Source organism: Nuphar pumila, chromosome 1 (assembly GCF_984573655.1).
Source record: "Nuphar pumila chromosome 1, dmNupPumi1.hap1.1, whole genome shotgun sequence".
NCBI lineage: Eukaryota > Viridiplantae > Streptophyta > Magnoliopsida > Nymphaeales > Nymphaeaceae > Nuphar > Nuphar pumila.
Window position 1 is genome coordinate 4,719,142 of NC_143249.1, and position 11,146 is coordinate 4,730,287.

At 38.4% G+C, this 11,146-nt stretch overlaps 1 long non-coding RNA gene across 1 annotated transcript; it reads left to right on the forward strand.

Annotated features, from left to right (window-relative positions):
* The first annotated feature begins 262 nt into the window (after positions 1 to 262).
* Positions 263 to 4,286, forward strand: LOC149847751 (uncharacterized). Its single transcript, XR_016432432.1, has 2 exons — positions 263 to 392; positions 3,543 to 4,286. It is a non-coding gene; the product is annotated as an uncharacterized LOC149847751 (long non-coding RNA).
* The last annotated feature ends 6,860 nt before the right edge of the window (positions 4,287 to 11,146 follow it).

The window sequence follows — 11,146 nt, forward strand, 5'->3', positions numbered from 1 at the left end:
TTTCTCTTTTTTAGGGTTTCTGGTCAGATGACGTCTTTCGATACCCAACAAAATCGCCCTATGTCGCAAGGACACGAATAAATGGACACGTGACACGTCATCAGTGTGGAAATCGCCATTTAAAGTGGACACGACACGAGAATCAACTAGAGTATCCTTGTGAGGCTCTCTCTCTCTCTCTCTCTCTCTCTCTGAAACTATAAGAGTAGTTCAAGGGCCTTGCGTACTTTGGAGCTTCCCTCTTGCTGCATTTCTGTGTTTCTCGGGAACCGTTTCAGTGGTAAAACCTCTCTCTCTCTCTCTCTGAAACTATAAGAGTAGTTCAAGGGCCTTGCGTACTTTGGAGCTTCCCTCTTGCTGCATTTCTGTGTTTCTCGGGAACCGTTTCAGTGGTAAAACCTCTCTCTCTCTCTCTCTCTCTCTTCATGTCTTCTTTCCTCTTTGTGGTGGGGTTTTCCTTCTAGTGCGTGTGGGGTGCTCTGTTGAATCAGAGCTCGAAATGAGTCTTCTTCGAGGTTTTAGCTTCAGGGGGTTTGTGGTTTTCTATGGTTCCGTTCAGGTGCGGAGTTGCTTGCTTCGTTCAACTTCAGATCTTAGCTTTTAGGGTTTTGTGTGTTTTTAAGTAGTTTATCGTTTGAACCCAATGTTGCTTTGTTTTCTTTTTCCTAATCTTTTTTTGTAATCTGAGGCAAGGTGTTCGAAACGGAGGTGGACGGAATCAGATCAGGAATTGATTTTGTGTTTCATAGGTATGGATGATTTGGAGGGTTTAGTCCTGTTTTTCCTTTGTGGGTCTTGTTTTTCTCTAAGGTTTTAGGATGGGTAATAGTAGTCCTTTTGTGGGTTTCGAACCTCAAGGCTCTTACATCAAAATCGTGCATTTCTATGGTCCAGCTATCGCATTCGACGATGTAGTTGTCCTTACTAGAAACCATCTTTCTCTCATCATCCATCTTGTTGGCTTTAGTATTGGTAGATGGTGATCGATTTCACTGTTGCATGCTTATATGGTGCCAAATTGGGTTGTGGGTATCTTCTTCTGTGTGATTTTTGCCCTCTTGCTTTGTTTAACGTGTCTGAGTTGGGGATGTTTTAAGGAATGCTTGAGAGGCAACAAGTTTTAGGTTTTATGTTTCACCGTTGGCTTTAAAATACTTGTTATGTTTTAAATTTAATTAGCTTCAGTAGTCTAAAGTGGGAAGAGAAACCATCGTTTTCTTTTCTCATTTTCTTCTCATTCCAGCAAGGGAGAGTAGTGGCTGTTGTTTGTGGTGATGTGGGCATGTTAGGCCCCTCAGAACTGGTAAGCGGCGGCGACCTGAAATCTCGTTTGGTTGCTTGCTCCAACTGTGCTTGTTTTTTTCTGTTTATCTAGAAAGAGGGATGCTCCGTCGAACCTGGTCGAGCATCCTCTCTCTGTCTTCGTTTTGAAATTTATTGATTTATTGAGAATTTGATTTTCTGATTGAATCAAGGGTTTCTCTTGTGCATGTGATCATAGTCTGTACGTGCATTGTTCTGATACTGGTTGGATTCAAGTTGCTTACTACTTGTATTTGGCTACAGTGAATATAGTAAATTTCTGCTCTTCTTTTGTGTTAAACCTTTGGTTGGGCACGCCAATCGTTGGCAATCCTACCCATTCATGACAAAGCAGACATCCAGGTGTCTTTTTTCTGTATAGGTGGATTTCTGTTATTGTGACCTACTTTGCAGAAGTCAGAATTTTTTAATGAATCTTTACTTCAGCGCTCTTTAGTTGTTTGTTTTGCACAGTTTTCTTGCGGACTGCATTTTCAAATGTTCTAATGAGCTTTACAATTTCATTTGTTGGATCTATCCTTTATTTCTTCTCTGGCTGCCTAAAGCTTTCATGTGAACCTGGAAGCACATATTGTTAGTTAATGTAAATCTTCATGCTTCAAAGTCATGAATATGAGAATCCTAAATATAAAATATTGGGAAACCCATTTGTAGCATGGGGTTAGGGTTTCCCTGATTGTAGAAACATGCCTTACCTTGAGAAGAAACAATCTTCATTACACCCTTTTTGAAAATATTCTCTCACTGTAAATATTAAATGCTTCATATAATCCTTTTCGGTTGCCTCTGAAAACTTGCTACGTGCTTCTGTTCACATCCACTCCTGTCATGCTTTTCATTCACTTAAGAGCTTCTGTGTGCTCCTAATTTTCTTTACTCTCCTTTGTGTGTCTTCTAGTAATTTTAGCATATTGACTAAGTATATTTTGGCAGATAAAGGTCACAGTCATGGGTTAGTATGCACTCTGATTTTAGATTTTTAGAATCTCAGACAGACTTCTGGCAGCTATACGACATAAGATGAATGAGTTATTATGGGCAAAAATGGGATTGTTATATACATGATGGACATATGGGCTCAGCACCCATCTTAGTGAAAGTTTGTCTGCCAATTTTCTCTGTCATGCTGAATCCCATTGTCAGAGGAACTTTCTGAGCATAAGGTCTCGGTATTCCTCAAATGAAAGGCTCACTCAGGACCTCATATGCAAGATGCCTTCAGTTGTATATGTAGATGTCCAATCTGAAGCCTTCACCTTTAAGTTGTTCCTGCAGGGGTGTTCCAAATCTTAAGCCTACACAATATTGTATAATTTGAGGCTGTAGTAGCCTTTTGCATATTTCAAATGAGAGGTCTTACCTATTTTGGTGGCCATAAGTCTTTAACTTCTTATTATGTTACCTTCGTTCTGCAGTGGTTTGTTTTTGCTGGTTCTTTGCCTACATTGAATAAGTTTCTGTTTTTTGTCTTTCCATGTCTGATGTTAGTTGTAATTCCTACCGAGACACATTCTATAGAAGTCTTTTAAGCACAATCATGCATATCCTTCTATGAAAGACTCTAGAAACTATGGTGATTATGAAACTACCACCTAAGTTCAGTGGTAAATGTGTGGACACAGGTGGGTAGGTTGGAGCCAGAACAGACAACAACCAGATGCATCAACCGAGCAAATCTTGGGTGTACTTGGTGCCACTGATGGTATCTGATTTACCGAATTCTTTAATTCAAAAGTCTTTGGCTAGTAATCTGCTTAGTAGGAGAAACACACAAATATAGCTGCATGACATGAAGATAGGAGATTCAGATAATCTACATTTGGCCATATTTAGTCTTCTATATGGTCTGTCTTACATTTTGTTTGGTCGATAAAACCATAATTTGGAGTGCCTCAACCATAGTTGCTTCTCTAGTTGACTATGCTATCAGTGTCACAAGACCGAAATTCTACCCTCAGGATATTGGTGCGCTGGCCTGCACCTATCATAGTCTTATGTTGCTCCCTGCTACGCAGAACATGGACTTTTGTTGCTTTACTTGATTATTAAGTTGACTTAAAAACTTTTAGTATGCTTTTCGTTAGATGCATGCCCATGTTTATTGCTTTCTAATAAATATTACCTGTTGCAATTATTGTTTTCTTCATATGCTTCTTGTGTGCTCACTGATAGTGTCCTTGCAATTTTATTTTTGCGCTATTTCCTGTTGCTCTTGCTAGGCACGATAATGTCGTCGGTGGGACTTCCAAGCGCCTGCACATTCAAAAGTGCTGGCAACAATTTATCCAGAAAACCAGGTTCCTTTGTGAAGGGCACTGTGCTTTACAGGAAGAATGTATCCAAGGCATTTGGACTTGAAGCATCCAGCTTCCGCGTATCTGCAATGGCAACATACAAGGTGAAGCTGATTGGACCTGATGGTACAGAGACTGTGTTTGATGCTCCAGATGATTCATACATTCTGGATTCTGCTGAGAACGCAGGCATGGATCTACCATATTCTTGCAGAGCGGGTGCATGCTCCACTTGTGCTGGGAAAATGGCCTCTGGATCGGTTGATCAGTCTGATGGGTCTTTCCTTGATGACTCTCAGATCGAGAAGGGATATGTGCTGACGTGCATCTCATATCCGACTGCGGACTGCGTCATTCACACGCACAAAGAAGGAGATCTTTACTGAGTAGTGGGGATGGAAGATGAATATGAAAGAGGCTGTGATTGATGCTTTCTTTCGTTGCTGTTGGGCGTGAACCTGGTACATGAACAATTTACTGTCGTTATGTTTTCTTGTAGGCTTCTTCTTCCCTTGAATATCTGCTTTGACATGCATTGCTGTAGTTGAGCAAGCTTGTATTGGACAATAATTTGTAGTGGAGCTCCTGGAATTGTTTTGCATCCCTTCTCTATTTTTTCCATTATAATAGCGTGTGGTGTATGCTATCCCAGTTATAGATGTGGTTTCTGTAATTTTGTGGTGACTTTTGAAGTGGGTTTTCCTCTGTGGTATGTACCATATTCTGTGGACTCATTTGGGCTGATGGCATGTGGGGGTATGAACTAGAGGATGACCTCATGTTGGATTTAAAAATGTGATCACCTTGGCCACTATGGCATGGTGTAAAAGCAGGGTTATTTGGAGATTTAAATGGGTGCTACATATTTACACGTGGCTGCAATGTATTGAGTGGCTGTATGTTCAGGGATAGGCACCTATGTCACATGGACATAGCAAAAAGGACACGGGACACCATTTTTGTGCAGGTTTCCATTAGGAACATAGTGACAAACGTTTTTTTCTGCAAAATCTCGTTTTTAAAAAAACTTGCGACAAATTGAAAATTTTTCATAAATCATGTTTTTTTGGCAAAATCTTGGCAATAAAAAATAAATAAATAATATAACATTTATTTTTTATAAGAAAATATTAATAAAAAATATTTAAAAATAAAAATACACAGTTTTTTCATGATAAATAGTTGTATAAAATGTAAACATGGCGTGATTTAGAAATTGTTGTTTTAAACTTTCAGGCAATTTCTCACGATATTATCATAAATCTCGTTATATTTGTCACTGATTAGGATCAGCATATGAAGGGACAAACACAGGTGTAAATTAGGAGAGTGTTTGATTGTTTGTCCAAAATTGGACGGAACAACATAACAGACAAAACACATGTTCGGCTCGTTTGTTTTGAAGGTACAATAAGTTGTGTTTCTTGTATTTGGCGTTTGATTTTTACGGCGTGTAGACAGTTTGTCAGATAACTTTGTTTTGAATTGTATGACTCTATCTGCCCTACCATATATATGAGTGCTTTAACATGTTTATTATAGATTTTAGCCTAGGATTGGATCTAAATACAAAAAAATATTTAAATTTTGAGTAATTTAAGAAAAATAAAATTAATCTTTTTTTATATAAATGTGCTAATCAGTGTTCTATTGTATCTAATTATGAAAGTTTATGAAAATTTTATGGATTTTAGCCCCTTAATATGGATCTCAAGCTCGATTCAAGTACCAAAAAATGTTTAAATTTTAGGTAATTTTAGAAAAAATAAGAATTCATATTTTTTATATACAAATATAAAAATCATAAATAAACCAAAAACCCATAAACTATAAGAAAAAGAAACCATAAAATCAAAGAAACGATAAATAAACTGTAAAATTAAATATAAAAATATTAATTCAAACCCTAAAAAAAGAAAAAACCCAGCCCTAATCAAATACAAGAAAAACCTTAATCAAATTAGCCCTAATTAAAGAATTTTGATTAAAAGCCTTAATTAAAAAATCAAAGAAAAAAGCCTAATCAAATTAAATTCAAAAGCCTTAATTAAAAATATTTGATTAAAAACCCTAATAAAAAATCAAAGAAGGAAAACCCTAATCAAACTAAATATCAAAAGCTCTAATTAAGGATATTTGATTCAAAACTCTAATTAAAGAAAATCAAAGAAAAAAACCCTAATCAAACTAAATGTAAAAACCTTAATTAAAGAAATTTGATTCAAAACCCTAATCGAAGAAATTTCTTATTCAAAACCCTCTTCAGAAAAGAAGAAAAAGAAGGGACAGAGAAGAACAGGCCTTCCGCCATTGGCCTCTCATTGCTTGGCCGTTGCATAATAGGAAAGAGAGAGAGAGGGTAGAACCTCCACCTTCTCCGCTAGAATTTTTTTAAGTGGCGATGCGGCGAATGTGTGCTTGCCGTGTCTAGGGTTTGATGGTGATGCAGTTCCGCGCATCACACTATCAAATATCCCTTAAAGTATCCCTGTGACATAAATGGCACCAAGTCGGCTGGCATGCTTGCCACGAACAATTGTCTTTCTTCTATCGAGTTGCTGTGGGAAATACAGTTGGGATAGGCATCCTCTGGTTCTCAGGGCGCTGCTTAATAATTGCCCTTAGCAGTAGTGTGTACTAAGGTTGTTATACTAGGAAGTGGAAGCGAAAAGCGATGCATTTGAAAATGTGTAGGAAGCTGGAAGCAAAGAATTAAAAAAAATAATATAAGAATTAAATAGAAATCAAAATGGAATGCAAATAAAAACTAAAATAAAAACAATTATTTTTAAATTTCAAATTTTTTAAGTATAAGAATTAAATTTTTAACAAAATCTAAAAATAATGACTTGCCAATTTATAGAAAGCATATGAAAGTGAGAGGAGAAGCATGAGAGGAAACATATAAAAAACAAGAAAAGTAAAGGAAGATAATATATAAGAAGAATAGATGAAGCTAATAAAAATTGTAGAAAAATAGAGATTCCCATCAAGTTTCGGAAGCGAAGAGAATCACATTTCCCAAGCGAGTTTTTGAAAAGCGGGCTTACCGGCCCACCTATCTAAGAAGCTGGTAACTCTGGTATGTATACAATTCAGTTTCTATCAACAATTGTTCTACCATCAAATGTAATTTTAGTTGTTTGATTGCTGGAGTTTTACTTCCATCAGAAGAAATTGATGATTTGTTAATGCGGCCTTTTACATTTCTCACGAGATCTGTGGTATCTTGTAAGTGCAAACTCTATTTCTCACTTTTTTTACGATGAGAAACCCTCGGTGAAAACCGGTTCACTTAATGGGCCCACCCGTTGTGAGGCAAACCTTTGCTGGGGTCACAAACACCCAAGCCATTATGGAGCTCAACAGATCAAGGCACCCACGCCTCGGAGTCAAACCTGGGACCAAGGGTCAGCACCTTCTCCCTAGGCTTAACGATACATTCTGTGACAATTTTTAGCCGAAGTTATAAGGTGAACGAAAATAGAAGTGAGAAATGAAGAGTAGTAGGACATTGCCACTTGCACATATACAGGTAGACAAAGATTAAGTGAGAATTTTTGATAAATCTCTGGTACCAGAAGTGGCTGGAAATGGTGATTTTATGTTTCAAACTAACTGTCGACTCCCCTGGGGTAAGGGGTAAACCCACGGAGTTTTACACTGTCAGGACAGTGACCGTAGGCAGAGCCAGTGCAGCTAGGTCTCTATTCCTGGGGGTGGTTTCTCTGTGTAAATGTAAAAAAAACTAACTGGTTGAACTGAAACCATTCACCTCAATTTGGCTCCTACGTGAGGTCTAATATCAAATATTAGGTTTCTGTTGACTTTCAGAAAAAAAGAACAATTGGAGTTTCCTGAATTTGAATTTCTTCTTCCTGTTTTTTTAACAGTCGATGAAAGTTCTGATTCCACTGGTAAGAAGAAGCCGGATCATGCAGGTCAATTTTTTTTATTATTGATAACCAAGGAAAACCACCTCACCACTAGCAAGCTCATTGGTGTAAAAACCCCAGGTCACTTTTGCAATGGAGTACACCCATGGGTTTCGAGCTTGTGACATCTGTTTAGCTTGATGATGACGTTTATGAATCGCCCCTCGCCAGCTCATTGGTGTAAAAACCCTCCTGGGTCCACCCCTGGGTTTCAAATAGCTTGATGACATTTAGGGATGGCCCCTACCAGATGAGGGAGCTCCCATGGGCAACCATATACGTCGATGTCCCATTTATGGACAGTTGGCTTGTTGAGTTCTAAGGGTAGATTAATGAAGAACACACCCAGACCCAGCCTCCCCTTAAACATTCTTCTGTGATACGCGCCAGGGTCGCACAACCTGCATGACCAATAGCCTTAGCACCCGTAATTAGGTTCATGGTGATGTCAATATATTGAGGTCTAACGCCAATCATTTCCCTCCACAAGTTAAACACTTTTTGTATAGATTTCATAGTTTTACTGTATAAAGAGCTAAATATAACTTTAATTACATTGCTCGGATCCTTGCTAAACTAGCGAAGGGGGATCCACAAGTCATGGATAGATCATCCCTCATATTGGTTCCCTGATAAGAGAGATGTATAGCTCACAATGTAAACTGCTTATATTTTCAGGTTGAATGAATCTGGTAGGGGTCTGCCTAACCCCAGCTTGCCTTTCAAAAAAAAATCGATGACCATGAATGGATCATGCCAACCACCTAGTCATCACCCCGTGTAATGCCATAAGTTAGTCTGAGTGCCAAGTTGTTCACTGCTTGGATCCACCTATGTGCTGTGAAATTAAGGACCATCAAGAGGGGATATCCCCAACTTGGCTACTTAAGAGGGACAAAATAAGGGACCACCAAGGCCAACCATGCACCAGTTGATAGCCAGCAATGCCATCAACACCGAGCCTACTAAACCTAATCAAAGGTGACAATGACACATATCTTATCCATAAGCTTTGAATAGCTACTGTCCATATTCCAGCCAGGGTTGCAACTTTGCAACACTAGACTGCAAGCAAGGTTCCTGTATTTGTATCTCAGAGTGACAACAAATCCATTTGAGTGCCACCACTACGCCAAAAAATACCAATAGTGACGGCTCCAAGTAGTCACTGAAAGTAGCAAAAGCCGTCGCTATAAGTAATATAGTGACGACTATAAGTCCGTCACTATTACTTATAGTGACTGCTTGGAGCCATCACTATAAGCTTGTTTGGTCACAAGTGACGCCTCCATGAGTATTAGTGACGTCGACGTCGTCACAAGTACAGGTTAATGGTGATGGCTTGAGCAGTCACTAGTTCTCAAAGGAACATTTAAAAAATGAGTATTGGTGACAGCTAAGACTGTCACCAATACTCATTCAAGTTACAATAGTATTGGTTTCAATGTTGGAGGCAATATTATAATCACTCACAGCTCCCTCCACACCCTTTCCCTAGAGAGAGATCACTGTGACCATGCCTCTCGCTGTGTACATGCTATAAAATAGTCTAGCTACAACTAAAAAACAACATAATCTTTCTAATGGATCCAGGATATAATTATCATTTTCTTTTATTATGGAGAAAGTAAGATTTCAAGAACAGAAAATAATACAAGCATCATTCATCACTATGAAAAGATCGAATAACTTCACAAGTGAAACAGTTCAGACAAGTAAAATTTTCAGATATTCAGAAAATGGCATGCACCTTTATAGGAAAAAGGTTTTCTCCAAACAACTTCCCATCAAATACCTGCAAGTCCAAAGGTCAAAACACTTGCAGTCAACAAAGTTGTAAAGATCTGCCTAAGCAAGTGGGTTTCAGTACAACCGAGGCCGTCCAGTTCTATCAAGAACAAAAAGAACAGAAAATTATATTAGCCAATTACAGTTATCATGATTGCTTACTAGACCATCAATACCCATTACATCTTCCCTAAGAACACCCATCATGAAAGATATCAGGTCGCCTCCACTTTTCTGCCCTTTTTCATGTACTATTCGTTTCTGAACCATTGTAGCCTTGAGATTTTTCGCCCGGTCATTTTTCCCAGATTCATGGGCGTTTTTGTTGTGTTGGCTTAACTGAGCAGAAGATGCATAAGTTGAAGCTTCAGCTAAGTGGCCGTCATGAATTCTATCTAATGGCTCCTGAAACAAGTCCTCCAAGGAAGAATCTGCTGGTGTGTCACTGAATCTACTCAGTTCAATACCAGAAGCAACAGATGGTTTCATGTCCTGTCAAAGAAGTGAATGGCAAGTATAAACAAAGTAATATTTAATGCAAATATTTAATGTCAAATTTATGAATAATTCTCTGATTTTGCCATAAAACTTGACTTAAAACACATTCTGAGAAAAGAGAATCCATACATAAACATTGAAAAAAAAAACAATGGTGAAGACAAAAGCAAAAATTCCTAAGACCCAAATAGCTAGGGGCCAAACCAATTAAACCCTTGGAAACCAGACACTTGACCATGGAAATTAAAAAATGTCTTTATGGAACCATCAATGGAGGAAAAGAGCCATACAAGATGAATCTTCATAAGATCGTGCATTTCTTTCTGGCAGATTAGACCAAAAATCTGAAAACCACCATTTTACAAATTCTATAGCACTGTCAAAATATGTGTGCTCGATAATGTAAATGACTGACTTTGACATTTTTGCCTCCACAGACTCGTAGAGTTTAAATGTGATATTCTAAATCAAAACCAGAAATTGCAATTCATACATTTCAAACATATTTTGAAACAACAAATAGGAGAACGGCACAGAGCTTAGGCAGGAGGCTGGAAAATTGACTGTAGGATTTGGAGAACGGTGACCAAGGTCACAATGGATGGCCTAATCAGAGAGGAGAGCCAGATGGGGCCAAAAAGATCAGAGATGAGATGTGCAATGCAGTATAGAAATCTTCCCCAAAAAACCCTGCCACCATTGGGGGGCAATCACTGGGAACCAGCCCAATAAGCTTCATGCAGAAAGCAAGGGGTTCCATACATCCAAGAGAAAGAGGTCGGTGGAATAATAAGTTAATGCAGATCAGTTAATCCAACATTCAACCATACCAGATCAATTCATGAAATAAAGAAAAAGGTTTCAACAACACCTGTGGGTTTTGAATCAGTGTATTTTCCGCCAACTTGGTGACATTCACAAGTTCCCCCTACCAGATGACTGTGGCCTCATGTGCTGGAAATAATTGTCATTCAATCTATCAGTTTAAACTGTTGAATCTATTGACTTTGCAAAAAACTTTCTGGAATATGTAATTGTAAGAGAACTAAGTTTTTGTACCCAATTGTCCTGTATGGAAGGATGCCAAACTAACTCTTTTGATTGCTAGGGTGATGCTGCAAATGATTTAATGCCAACTGAGGCAGCTGAAATGGGCAGATCAGATATGGATCATAATGCTCGCATTGAGGGTGTTCCCAGCCCTCTCCTGCAGAAAATGATTTCCAGTCAGATAATCTCGAGGCTAAGGAAAACTTTCTTTTGGATCAAGACCTGACACCAACTCTTCATGAAGAGTCATTAAAAAGG